This window comes from Chlorocebus sabaeus, chromosome 12 (genome assembly GCF_047675955.1).
Source record: "Chlorocebus sabaeus isolate Y175 chromosome 12, mChlSab1.0.hap1, whole genome shotgun sequence".
NCBI classification, from domain to species: Eukaryota; Metazoa; Chordata; class Mammalia; order Primates; family Cercopithecidae; genus Chlorocebus; species Chlorocebus sabaeus.
Window position 1 is genome coordinate 82121777 of NC_132915.1, and position 15113 is coordinate 82136889.

At 40.8% G+C, this 15113-nt stretch overlaps 1 protein-coding gene and 1 non-coding gene across 6 annotated transcripts in view; one reads left to right on the top strand and one right to left on the bottom strand.

Annotated features, from left to right (window-relative positions):
- Positions 1-15113, bottom strand: part of SUSD1 (sushi domain containing 1) — a 136110-nt gene that overhangs the window by 89499 nt on the left and 31498 nt on the right. The gene's annotated exons all lie outside the window — the stretch shown is intronic.
- LOC119619267 (U6 spliceosomal RNA) lies at positions 11447-11548 on the top strand. Its single transcript, XR_005235665.1, has one exon. It is a non-coding gene; the product is annotated as a U6 spliceosomal RNA (small nuclear RNA).

A 15113-nucleotide genomic window follows, 5' to 3' on the forward strand; every position in this document is an offset into this window, starting at 1 on the left:
ATTTTTAGAAGAGACAAGAGTTTCATCATGTTGGCCAGGTTAATCTCAAACTCCTGACCTCAAGTGATCCTCCCAGAAAAACTTTTTAAATAGAGTAGTAGTCAGAATGACTTGAACTCTCTGAAGAAATAACACATACATTAGGACCTGAAGGATGGCAATGAGCAAGCCATGTTTGGGACCGAAGGAAGAATATTTCAATCAAATGAAAGCACCAATGCAAAGACCCTGAGGTAAGAAAGCTCTCGGTGGGTTCCAAAAAGGGAAAAGCAACCTGTGTGGCAGGAGCCTAGTTAGTGAGAGGGAGACCAGCATGAGATGAAGGAGAAAAAAGCAGAGCCAAACCACACAGGGCCTTATAAATCTTGGACTTTATTTTAAAAGCAATGAAAGCTCTTGTTGGGTTTTAAGTATGGGAATGAAAAATCTGATTTAGGTTTTTAAAAGACCACTTCAGCTGTTAGGTAGAGAAAGGTTGGGAGAAGAACAGGAATAAAAAAAGAGACATCAGCCAGGGTCTACAGCAGTAGTTCAACCGAGAGATGGACTTCTTGGATGGACTTCAGAGGGGATGGAAATGGAAGGAAGAGATGGATTTGCGATGTATTCTGGAAGCAGAACTGAATGTTCGTGGTGATAGTTTGGATGTGAGGGTGAGAAGCGGGGTGGAATCAAGACTATTACCTAGAGACTATTACTTAGAGATATAGGAAGTATAGAGCATTATCTATCCTTTCTGTTGTTTTGGGATTTTTGTTTTGTTTTGAGACAGGGCCTTACTCCTGTCGCCAAGGCTGGAGTGCAGTGGCACAATCACAGCTCACTGCAGCTTCAACCTCCTGGGCTCAAGTGTTCCTCCCAGTTCAACCTCCCAAGTAGCTGGGACCTCACACGTGCACCACCACATATGGCTAATTTTTGTATTTTTTGTAAATATGGGGTTTCACCATGTTGCCCAGGCTGGCCTCAAACTCCTGGGCTCATGAAATCTGCCCACTTCGCCCTCCCAAAGTGCTGGGATTACAGGCGTGAGCCATCACTCAGCCGAGTATTATCTATTCTTATACAAGTAGTATCTATACTGTTCATATGACCTTTATTTCATGCCTCGCAGATTTAGTGTCTTTTTATGAATACATATCTATCTTCCCAAATATATGGACAGTTCCTCAAGGACAGAGTTTTGTCTGTTGTAAAACATATGTTTTACACCGTTGTTCATTGATAGCTTGCTACTGCTTTATCACAGTTCAAGATGCAGTAAATGCTGCTGTGATATGCCACCAGCCCCTCAGGAAGAAACCAGACATCACTAGATCCTACATCCAAATAACAGGACAGACATTACTTCCATATTTATTATCCAACACAGGTAATTCACATGCACCAAACACCAAGTACATGAGAGCTGAGAAAAAGCCCCACAAAAACCAGTATCAATCTTGTGGCAGGAAATTATAAGAAAGTTATTCAGGCCTCAATAATTTTAATAATAATAGCATTCAGCCAGGCATGGTGGCTCACGCCTGTAATCCCAACACTTTCAGAGGCCAAGGCAGGAGGATTGCTTCAGCCCAGGAGTTCAAGACCAGCCTGGCAAACATGCTGAAACCCCATCTCTACTAAAAATATAAAAATCAGTCAGGGGTGGTGGCGCATGCTTGTAATCCCAGCTATCTGGGAGGCTGAGGAAGGAGGATCGCTCAAACCTGGGAGGCAGAGGTTACAGTGAGCCAAGATTGCACCATTGCACTCCAGCTTGGGCAATAGAGTGAGGTTCCATCTCAGAAATTAAAGAAGGATAGGAGAGGGGAGGGAAGGGGAGGGGAGAAGAGAGGGAAAGGAGAGGGAGGAGAGAGGGAAAGGAGAAGGAAAGGAGAAGGAAGGAAAAGAGAGAGAGAAAAGAAAGGAAGGAAAGAAAAAGGAAGAAAAGAAAGAAAAGGTAAAGGAAAGGAAAAGAAAGGAAGAAGGGAGGAAGAAAGGAAGGAAGGAAGGAAGGAAGGAAGGAAGGAAGGAAGGAAGGAAGGAAGGAAGGAAGGAAGGAAGGAAGGAAGGAAGGAAGGAAGGAAGGAAGGAAGGAAGGAGGGAAGGAAGGAAGGGGAAGGAAGGAAAGAGAAGGAAGGAAAGGGAAGGAAGGAAGGAAAGGTAGGAAAGGAAAGGGAAGGGACAAAAGAGAGAGAAAGAGAGAGAGAAAGAGAGAGAATATAGCATTCATTGAAATACTCCCAAACACAAGGTAGTCTACTAGATACACACTACCTTATTTATTCCAACAGAAAATCCTACAAAGTAGCCAGGCGAGGTGGCTTATGCCTGTAATCCCAGCACTTTGGGAAGCTGAGGAGGGCGGATCACTCTGAGCTCAGGAATTCAAGATTAGCCTGGGCAACATGGCAAAAACCCATCTCTACAAAAAAATTTTAAAAATAAAAATAAAAATACAATAACTAGCCAGGCATTGGTGGCTCGTGCCTGTAGTCCCAGCTACTCGGGAGGCTGAGGTGGGAGAATCACTTGAGCCCAGGAGGTGGAAGCTGCAGTGAGCCAAGATCGCACTACTGCACTCCAACCTAAGTGACAGAGACCCTGTCCCGAAGAAACAAAACCAAAAAAGAAAATCCTCCAAGGTAGGTGGGGTTTTCTCATATAGTTTACAGATAGTAAGACGGAGGCTCTAAGAGCTTAAGTCACATTCAAAGTCACACCACTCGTAAAAGAGCTGATATTCAAACTGTGGTTTGTGTGACCTCAAAGTCCAGGTCCAGTAAATCTGGGCAGCTTCACCACGAAGCTTCACCTAGGCTCCACCTAGGCCCTGACTCAGTTCTTTAACCTTACAAGTTGGCTAAAACCTAAGGAGAAAAGGTTGCCTGAATAAGCATTCAAGTCAGTCTGGAAGGGTTCGATGACAACGCCTCCTGCCCAATCTTGTCTCCAAGAACTTTCCAAGAGCAAGAGAGCTGCTGGAAATAGATGTCTCTCTGCAGCTCTGTGACTCCCCGAAACCTTCTTGGGCCTGATGTTTAACCCTGTGTATGACATTAGAGTCTGGCCTGGGGCTTGCCTAGAACATGACCCCGTCACAGATATTCCCAACTACTGCCACTTCTGCTCAGACCAAATGGCATCCAAGAAAGTAGGTAGTTCCTACTAAGAAACACTCAAAAATCAATCCAACAGAGGCCACAGTGGGAAATAAAAATATAATCCTATTTCATACATTAAAAGACCCCAAAACTCGTACTATCACAAGGAAATAAACATTTAAAAGCAGTTTATACTCCCAAGGAAGAAAAAATAAGCAGCACAAATTTGCATTGCATATGCATGGGGCATTCATTAAAGCACATGTTTCTCTGGCTAATTACGTTATTAAGTAACAACGTTTGCATCTGCATCAGAAATACAGTCAACTAATTATGAGCATGGCTGGGAATTTTCCCTTACTCTCCCATTGTCTGTGATTTTATTCAAATAATGAGCTTCAAAATAGGACTCCCGGGGGAGTGGGGGAGAATGTGTTGTGCTGGTTTCAAGGGCCAAATTTATAATATAACTTATATCTCATATCTTGAAGATAAAAATGTTTATCCACAGGGCCAGCTTTCATATTCTACCAAGGAAATAGTCCAGAAGGAAATTTCTTTGATGAAAGGTTCAGGCAACTTACGGCATCTAATCAACAACTGACTGTATCACAAATGTCACCCATATTGGCTGCCGTTTATTATACACATCAGCACAATAACATAGATTGATGACAGAAAGAATCTAGTAATATAAAGGCTCCATCTAAGACTGTTTAGAGATCAATAAATAACAAGCTGAGAAAGAAAAAAAGTGACCAACAATGCCAATAAATTCAGGCAGATATTTTGCCACCTGCCAGGGGAATGAATGATAGACCCATTCCACTTACTGATACTGACCCCAAAATAAAATCTCCCCAGAAAAATAAGCAGTGCTATAGGTAAAGCTTTGCAAAAGAGCAGAAGCAAGTGCTAAAAAGTGAAGAAAATCACATTCGAGTCAGTTTTCATCTTTACCCAACAATAACAGAAATAAGTCTCCAGCGTGCCTTGGAATCCAATCAGAAGACTAGCACATCAACTGGAAATTAGTGGAATGTGGTAGGTTGTAAGGGCCTAAACAGTCCAGGCAGATTAACACCAGGGTCTGCACAATGCTTACGTTCCAAATCAGATAATTCAGCGTGATACCTACAGTTTTTTCATTTGTTTCATCTGTGGAAGTGTTCTCTCCCCCACTAAATGGTAAGCTCTTTCTGGGCTGTGCATATACCCTGTATTTTTAAATATCCCCTGCAGTCCTTTGAATTATAAACATTATTTTAAACATTAATCTTTGTGACATTCCTATGTAAGTAACATGGTCTAAGGAATCTTCAACAAAGTTTCATGCATCTTGCAGCATGTCTGCATATAACCATGAATTTGACGGTTGAGGTTGGCCCCTCATTCCAGGATCCCTTGGGCACTAAATTACACATATCACTCATGATGGAGGTTGGAATCTAATGTCTCAATATCTAGCAAGTTGAACTTAGAAAATGTTATACAGCAGAAAGAACAAGGCTGGGCGCAGTAGCTCACTCCTATAATCCTAGTACTTTGGAAGGCCAAGGCATGAGGATCACTAGAGCCCAGCAGTTCAAGACCAGCCTGGGCAACATGTTAAGACACTGTTTCTTAAAAAAGAAAAAAAAAAGAAAAAAATTTATGTTAATTAGCCAAGCATGGTGACCCATGCCTGTAGTCCCAGCTACTCGGGAGACAGAGGCAGGAAGATCCCTTAGGCCCAAGAATTTGAGGGTGCACTAAGCCATGATTGCACCACCACACTCCATCCTGGGCAACACAACTGAGACCTCATGTCTGAAAAAAAAAAAAAAAAAAAAAAGCCAGGGGCATTGCATTACCAGACTTCAAACTATACTACAAGTCTACAGTAACCAAAACAGCATGGTACTGGTACAAAAACAGACACATAGGCCAAGAGGCCAATGGAACAGAATAGAGAATGCAGAAATGAAGCCACATCTTCCACAAAAAAGTCAACAATAACAAGCAATGGGGAAAGGACTCCCTGTGCAATAAATGGTGCTAGGCTAGCTAGCTGGCCATATGCAGAAGAATGAAACTGGACCCCTACTTTTCACCATATATAAAAATTAATTCAAGATGGATTAAAGACCTAAATATAAGACCACAAACTGTAAGAATGCTGGAAGAAAAACTACAAAACACCATTCTGGACATCAGCCTTGGGAAATAGTTTATTATTAAGTCCTCAATAGGAATTGCAACAAAAACAAAAGTTGACAAGTGGAACCTAATTAAACTAAGGAGCCTGTACAGCAAAACAAACTATCAACAGAGGAAATTGATAGCCTACAGAACGGGATAAAATATTCGCAACCTGTGCAACTGACAAAGGTCTAATATCCAAAATCTATAAGGAACTTAAACAATTCAACAAGCAAACAACAAATAACTCCATTAAAAAGTGGGCAAAAGACATGAACAGACATATCTCAAAAGAAGACACACAAGCGATCAAGAAACATATGAAAAAATGCTCCACATCACTTATCATCAGAGAAATGCAAATCAAAACCACAATGAGATTCTATCTCACAGCAGTCAGAACGGCTATCATTAAAAAGTCAAAAAACAACAGATGCTGGTAAGGCTACAGAGAAAAGGGAATGGTTATACACTGTTGGTGGGAATGTAAATTAGTTCAGTCACTGTGAGAAATCTCCAAATTCCTTTCCAAAGAGCTTAAAACAGAACTACCATTCAACCCAGCAATCCCATTATTGGGTATATATCCAAAAGAAAATAAATCGTTCAATCAAAAGGATGCATGCACTTGTATGTTAATCGCTGCACTATTCACAATAGCAAAGACATGGAATCAACCTAGATGCCCATCAATGGTGGATTGGATAAAGAAAATGTGGTACATGTACACCATGGAATACTACACAACCATTAAAAAAAAAATCATGTCCTTTGCAGCAACATAGTTGCAGCTGGAAGCCACTTCTAATATCCTAAGCATATTAAGGCAGGAACAGAAAATTCTAATATTCTAAGCATATTAATGCATGAACAGACAATCAAATACCACATGTTCTCTCATATAAGTGGGAGCTAAACATTGGGTATTAATGCACATAAAGATGGGAACAATAGACATGGGGGACAAATAGAGGGAGGAGGGAGGAAGGGGGTTGAAACACTAACTGTTGGGTACCATGCTCACTACATAGGTGACAGGATCATTCATATCCCAAATCTCAGCATCACGCAATATACCCTTGTAACAAACTTGCACATGTGCCCCCTGAATCTAAAATAAAAGTTGAAATTATTAAAAAAAAAAAAAAAAAATGTGGCCAGGCACCGTGGCTCACCCCTGTAATCCCAGCACTTTGGGAGGCCAAGGCAGAAGGATCACCTGAGGCCAGGAATTCGAGACCAGCCTGGCCAACATGGTGAAATCCCATCTCTACTAAAAATACAAAAATTAGCCAGGTGTGGAGGCAGGCGCCTGTAATCCCAGCTACTTGGGAGGCTGAGGCAGGAGAATCACCTGAACCCAAGAGGCGGAGGTTGCAGTGAATCAAGTTTGTGCCATTGTACTCCAACCTGGGCGACAAGAGCAAACTCTGTCTCAAAAAAGAAAAAAAAAAAAAAACGTTACTACAAGCATAAAAGAAAAATGGGAGGGTTATAGTTTGCCATGAAGCACATTCTCAAGAGTAGTTTATTAACTGCTCTAATGAGCTCATTAGTACCCAAAAGTCTACTTGCTCTTAAGGCAATAGAAAGAAAACCAGATTACTTTTTGATGCATTTTGTATTCTAAATTCTTCCATGAACTTTAGCCTTGACTAACAATATATTTTCTTCAGATCGTATTCACAGAGAAAGCTCATTTGGAGGAAAAAGAAAATTTTCCTTTTCACATAACACTTATCATCAATAAATAGTGTCTAGTATGGAAACAACTGGAATCTAACCACTTCAGAAACTGCAGAAGAGGTGATAGGGTGCATAAAGGCATGAATATTAGGAGAAAAAAAGGGCTTAGCAGATCTCTTGTAAGGATCTTCCATTTGCAGAAGTGACAATAATGTTTGTCGATGCTTTGAGCTGCATATGAATATTTCTTTTTATCAAAAGATAACATTAAAACTCTTCATTCTAATGTTCTAGTTGTAAATAGAATGTCTGAATGGAAAATAAATAAATAAGGTAAAGTAAAAACTGAAGAACTTTAGCCTTTCTCATTTTATAGTAAGAAGTTTCAGAAAGATCTTACATTTTTGATAAGGAGACCTGCCACTCCTCACTAGAAAATGGCCCACTTGTTCATGACCGTGACATTGAGCCACACCTATTCTGCATTACGCACAAGGTCAAGGGCTTTATTCATTATCCCATTAAATCTTCACAATAGCTCTAAGAGATGAACACCATTTTATTCCCTTCCACGAAAGGAAACTGGAGTTTAGAGAGGTTCAGAAGTGGCTGCACAACTAGTTAGTGGCTAAGACAAAACTTACACAGGTCTTTCTGAGCCAAAAGCTCATGCACCATCCCTACTATTGGCAGCCTTATAACCAATGTCATCACTCATTCAGCACACTCAAATGACTTCAACCATTTACAAATACGGAGACATATTTTAATGGCATTTACTTGGCAAAAGCATAACCCAACAGAACTGCTGCATGCAATGGGTAAGTCAATGCAGTTTTTAAAAATGTGTTAAAAGATCAGTATATTGTGAGGTGCCAGAAAATGTATTTAATTGTTTTTAATTTTTATTTATTTATTTATTTTTAAAGTTTTTAGAGACAGGGTCTTCCCCTGTTGCCCACACTGGAGTACAGTGGCATGATCACAGCTCACCGTAACCTTGAACTCCTGGGCTCAAGCGATCCTCCCACCTCAGCCTCCTGAGCAACTGGGACTACAGGTGCATGCCATCACGCCCAGACAATTTTTTATTTTTTTGCAGAGACAAGGTCTCACTATGTTTTCCAGGCTGGTCTTGAACTCCTGGCCTCAAGCAATCTTCCTTTCCTGGCCTCCCAAAGTGCTAGGATTATAGGTGTAAGCCACCATGCCCAGTCCAGAAAATGTATTTCAAATGACCAAACATCCTATCACCCGGAACACAGATCCTGTACACAAGGTAAATGTGCTCTCACTCACTCCTCCCTCAGCCATGGTGGCATCATTAGTCAATCACAACATTCGTCTGTGCTAAGTCTGGATGTGGTCTCAGGATCCTTTTCACACCAGCCCTAAGACTCCACGGGCAGCTGTGTAATGAAGCTTATCTGCCACTCTTCATTTGAATGCACTAAATTGTGGTACAATTTATGTCAAAGCTTTTTCAAACTCTTTCCACTTTTGTAGAGATAAATCAGGCCCTACTAAGAAAAATCTCAAAAGACAAAGAGTTGACTGGGAAACAATGAATACCCTTCTGGCCGGGTCCTAGACCACACTGTGTGTGAAGGTGTGTTTGTCTCGGCACCCCTCTCCTAGCGCCCTCCAGCTTTTTCATCACCACCTCCCATCTCCACGGTACGCTGACTGGGGCTGCCTTCTAGAAAAGTCCATCGGGCTCTCATCTTGGTGCATAAGCTCGTGACATACAGTAAGTGACTTCCTTATCCTGGTCCTTAAACTCGTCTGTGAAATGGGAAATAATACCAATCTATTAACCTTACACATGTTAAAGTGCTGGCCATCTCTACAGAATCAGGCTCTGCTATTAATAGACTTTGAAAACCATGTCCCACCCTGTTGACCAACTCAAAGGAGAAATTCTGCTTCGGTAATCAGCCCACCAGGCTGGGCCATCCACCCTATAAGGGCCACACACAGAGGTAATGGGGAAAACCAGGAGTCAGCCCCAAGGTCTCTGTTTCTGCTTTATCAAAGCCTAGAGATGTCATGCCAAGAGAGAACCAAGCATGAAGGCCTAGAAGACAAAGCAAGAAGGTTCGGAACTGGGAAAGGACATAAAGCTTGGGGACAAAACAAAAAGGGGGCAAGGGTTTCTACAAGGCTCAGCCACACAATAAGCTGGGATGGCAGTTAAGGAGCCCATTCCACAATGACTGCCATCATCTGCAGCACCTTTTGAGGGGACCTCAAGGTGCTTCCACAGGCCTTGAGTATGCCAGGCACCGTATTATGTCCTGGTGAGATCCTGCTAAAGAAGGCTGTATGGTCACTGAGCTCCCCGATTTACAGTCCAGTAGGGGAGACTAATGAAAGCTGTGAAATCAGTCATAAATAATATACTTACTGGCTACTAAGAAAGAGAATAACGACAGAGGTGATTTTTTAATTTTTTTTGGTTTTTTTGGAGATGGAGTCTTGCTCTGTCATCCAGGCTGCAGTGCAGTGGTGCAATCTCAGCTCACTGCAAGCTCCACCTCCCAGGTTCACACCATTCTCCTGCCTCAGCCTCCCAAGTAGCTGGGACTACAGGCGCCTGCCACAACGTCCAGCTAATTTTTTGTATTTTTAGTAGAAACAGGGTTTCACCACGTTAGGCAGGACGGTCTTGATCTCCTGACCTCGTGATCCACCAGCCTCGGCCTCCCAAAGTGCTGGGATTACAGATGTGAGCCACCACACCTGACCCCAGAGGTGACATTTAAACTGAAACTTGAAACATGAAAAGGAGCTTGATAAGCAGAAAGCACAGAGGCTGCACTAAGAGATGAATGGATAAAATGTGATCCATCCATACAGTGGAATATTATTCAGCCTTAAAAAGGAATCACATTCTGATACGTGCTACAACATGAGTAAACCTTGAAAACATGCTAAGCAAAAGAAGCCAGACGTAAAAAGACAAATATTATGATTCCACATAGATGAAGTGCATAGAGTAGGCAAATTCCTAGAGACAGAAAGCAGATAGAGGTTACCAGAGTCTAGAGGGAGAGGGAATGAGGAGTTAGTGTTTAAAGGGTACAGAGTTTCCATTTGGGATGATGATAAAGTACTGGAAACGGATAGTGGTGATGGTTACACAACATTGTGAATGTACTTAGTGGCGCTAAATTGTTCACTTATATATGGTTAAATGGTAAATTTTATATTATGTGTATTTTACCCCCCCAAAAAAAACTTTTTAAAGCAAGGAGATCAGGTGCAATGCCTCATGCCTATAATCCCAGCTACATGGGAGACTGAAGCAGAAGGATCACATGAATCCAGAGTTCAAGGCTGCACTGAGCTATGATCATACTGCTGCACTCCAGTCTGGGCAACAGAGCAAGACCCCATCTCTAAAAGATATACATAAAAAATTTAAAAATAGGCCAGGTGCGGTGGCTTATGCCTATAATCCAACACTTTGGAAGGTTAAGGCATGAGGATCACTTGAGTCTAGGAGTTTGAGACCAGTCTGGGCAACATAGTGAGACTCTGCCTCTGTGAAAAATTAAAAAAAAAAAATAGCTTGGCATGGTGGCTCACACCTGTAGTCTAAGCTACTCCGGAGACTGAGGTGGGAAGATCACTTGAGCCCAGCAGTTCAAGACTGCAGCGGGCCGTGGTTGAACGACTGCACTCCAGCCTAGGTGACAGAGAAAGACCGTGTCTAAAAGAAAAACCAAAAAACAAAAAACACCCTTTTCCTCAGCAGCATCAAAGTTCATAATTTGCTAGTGTTTTTAGTGGAATTCCCAATTCCTGTGGCTTTATAACTTTGAGATAAAAATACAATGTCAGTTGGCACATGGCCCAGATTCTAGAGTCCCAAAGAAGACTGAAGGATAAATAAGAAGGGGTGTGTGAGCTCAGAAAGGAGCAGGCACAGCCGTGAGAAACCGAGGCCATGTGGTGACATGGGGGTGGAGGAGGAGGAAGGTGTCAGCGGGCAGAGGGAGCAGTTATTAGAGAAGGAAAAAAGAAGTGAAGATCTTTTAAATAACAGTTCTTTGGGAAAATGCAGCAAGCACTCTCCTCTACATTAACTTTCTACATTCTCAGTCTAATAATCCAGATGATTACTAATTTTCAAGGCAATCTAAATGATTTTATATGGAGTTTCCTATGTAAATCCTTAGAGGGTTCTTTGATAGGCATTACGGCATATTTTCATTTAAGTTCTGCATTTTAGTTGATCCATTGAAAGATCATCTAAGAACTAAAATATTATCTTTAGAATTCTTAACCACTGAGGATGATAACTAACCATCAAAATATGTGTACAGCCTACACAGCAAGTCAGAATATCAAAATGATAAATTTAGCTATGCACATCACCGGCGTTTCTTAACTATGCAATAAATTCAATGAAAATGGTGAGGGTTTCTCTTTTTTCCAAAATGAAAACAAGTTTGTTTCTTTGTCTGATATGTGAAACATTCCATCATGTTCACTTTGGCAGCACATATACTAAAATTGGAATGATACAGAGACTAGCATGATCCCTGTGCAAGTATGACATGCAAATGCGTGAAGCATTCCATTAAAAAAATTATTTCAATACAGAAAGTATATAAAATATAAAAATCGGCTGGGCGCAGTGGCTCACGCCTATAATCCCAGAACTTTGGGAGGCCAAGGTGGGTGGATCAGCTGAGGTCAGGAGTTTGAGACCAGCCTAGCCAACATAGCAAAACCCCATCTCTACTAAAAATACAAAAAATTAGCTGGGCATGGTGGCAGACACCTATAATCCCAGCTACTTGGGAGGCTGATTCAGGGAGAATGGCTTGAACCCAGGAGGCAGAGGTTGCAGTGAGCTAGATTGCGCCATTGCACTCCAACCTGGGCAACAGAGTGAGACGCCATCTCAAAAAAAAAAAAAAAAAGTGTGTATATATATATATATAAAGTGTATATATACATAAAGTATATGTATATAAAAAGTGCATGTATATAAAAAGTATATGTATATAAAGTCCAGGATCCCCCACCCCCCCCAGTGGAAATTATCACCATTAACATTTTGATGTATGGTGTTCTAAACATTTTTCTAAGCTTATCTATATATAGGGACTTTTTCAAAATGAAGACTGTTATTCATAGAATTTGTAACTCTGAAACATACTATTAATACTTATCTATGCAATTCTCCTGCCTCAGCCTCCTGAGTAGCTGGGATTACAGGTGCACTCCACCATGACCAGCTAATTTTTTGTATTTTTAGTAGAGATGGGGTTGCACTATGCTGGCCAGGCTGGTCTCGAACTCCTGATCTCGTGATCCACCTGCCCTGGCCTCCCAAAGTGCTGGGATTACAGGCATGAGCCACTGTGCCTAGCCTTTAATAAATATTCTTTTTTAAATATTGCTTTTCTAACATAATTTTATTGGATACATAATATTCCATTTTAAGGGATTGATTTACTTAACCAATCTCTTATTGTTAGACATTTGAGATTGTTTCTAATATTTCACTACGATAAATAGTTATAAACAAATATAACTACAGCAAATTAGAAGTATGAGGGCTTCACACTTCTTTGCATGCACAAATAAATTGGAAAATCTGGATGAAGTAAATAATTTTCTAGAAATACATAAATTACCAAAATTGATCTTAAGAAAGAAAGAAAAAGAGTAGACATGATTAGATATGCCAGTAAGTATAGGAAGAATTTAAAAATAGTCCAAATAGTCCAAGGGCTACTTCTCCAATAGTGCCACATGCAAATGGTTTTATAGATGAAATCTCCCAAATCTTTAAAAATTCTATTTGTAGTATTCCAGAAATAGAGAAAGAAGGAAATTTTTACATTTTTTTTTAATTCAGAATAACATTAATACCAAACTGAAAAAAGATGGCGCAGCAAAATAAAATAGAGCAATTTCACTTATGAATATCAGTGCAAGATTTCTAAGTAAAATTTAGCAAATATAATCCAAACGAAAGGAATAAAACACCAAAACCCAGATTAATTCATTCCAGCAATTAGTACTGATCATTATCAGGAAATTTAGCAATATAACCCACACATTATCATTATTTTTTTTCTTTATGAGACAGGGTCTTGCTCTGTCACCCAGGCTGGAGGGCAGGGTGTGATCATGGCTCACCACAGTCTCAACCTCCCAGGCTCAAGTAGTCCTCCCACCTCAGCCTCCCAAGTAGCTGGGACTACAGGCATGCACCACCACTCCCAGGCTGGTCTTGAACTCCTGGGCTCAAGCTATCTGCCTGCCTGGGCCTCCCAGAGTGCTGGAATTACAGGCATGAGCCGCCGCATCTGGCCACATTAGTATTTAAAAGAAGAAAAAAATATATATAATCACCTGCCTAAAAGACACGATAAAAATAACTTATTTCCAATTTCAAAAAAAGAAATTCCTAAAAAGTGGGAAGAGATTGATGCTTCCTTTAGATTATGGACATATAGCCAAAAACTAGAAAAATGGTAATTTAAAAAACATTTTTTCACTTTTCAGGTAGAAACAGGCACATAAAATGATAATATTTGTAGACAGAGAAACAGAAAACCAGGTCAAGTGTGGTGGCTCATGCCGGGAATCCCAGCACTATGAGAGGCTGAGACAGGCAGATCACTTGAGCCCAGGAGCTCAAGACCAGCCTGGGCAACATGGCGAAACCCCATCTCTAAAATAAATACAAAGATTGTACAGGCATAGTAGCTCGTGCCTGTAGTCCAGTTACCCAGGAGGCTGAGGTGGGAGGATGGCTTGAGCCCAGGAGCACCAGTGCACTCGAGTCTGGGTGGCAGAGCAAGACTCTGTCTCAAAAACAAGAAAAAGGAAAAAGAAACAGAAAAACAGAGAGCCAAAATTTTTTTTAAAACTAACCAAAAGCCAGTGTCATCATACAAACAGAAGCAGCATAACAAAGTGGCTGAAAACAATTCTGAAACTAGAATTCTTGGGTTCAAGTTCAGCTCTATCTCTAGTTGTGTGACCTTAAACAAATCACAGTCATACGTCACTTGACAATCTGCATACATTTTGAGAAATGCATCATTAGACAATTCCTTCACTGTGTGAAAGTCACGGAGTGTACTTACACAAACCTAGATGGTAGAGCCTGCTACTCACTTAGGCTGTATGGTATACCTATTGTTCCTAGGCTACAAATTCACACAGCATGTTACTATACTGACTACTGTAGGCAACGATAACATAATGGGAAGTACTTATATATCTAAATATAGAAATGATACAGTAAAAATACAGAATAAAAGATAAAAAATGATACACCTGTAATAGGGCACTTACCATGAGTGGAGCTTGCAGGACTGGAAGTTGCTCTGGGTGAGTCAGTGAGTGAATAGTGAGTGAATGCGAAGGCCTAGGACATTACCGTACACTTTTATGTATAGTAATGTACATACAGTAATGTACTTGCCGGCAGAGCAGTAAGTTTGTTTACACCTGCAACGCCACAAAAACATGAGTGTGTTGCACTACATTATGATGGCTACGATGTCCCTAGGCAATAGGAACTTTTCAATCTCATTATGATCTTATGGGACCACTACAATGTGGTCCATCATCATATATAAAGCATTTAAAATACTACTTGGCACACAGTGCCATATGAGTAGACATGATTAGATATACCAGGCGCAGTGGCTCACACCTGTAATCCCAGCACTTTGGAAGGCCAGGGCAGGCAGATCACTTAAAGTCAGGAGTTCAAGACTAGTCTGGCCAACATGGTGAAACCCCATCTTTACTAAAAATACAAAACTTAGTCGGGTGTAGTGGTGGGTGCCTGTAATCCCAGCTATTGAGGTGGATGAGGCACAAGAATCGCTTGAACCCAGGAGTCAGAGGCTGCAGTGAGCCAAGATCGTGCCACTGCACTCCAGCCTGGGTGACAAAGCGAGATTCTGTCTCAAAAAAAAATATATATATATATGTTATTCCCACATGACATGATATATATATACACACACACACATCATGTCACTAGGCAATAGGAATTTTTATATATATGTTCATTATATATAATGTATACATATATAAAATGTATATATATACACAATATATATAATGAACATATATATACGTTCATTCCCACATGACTTCTGGGAATACACACAC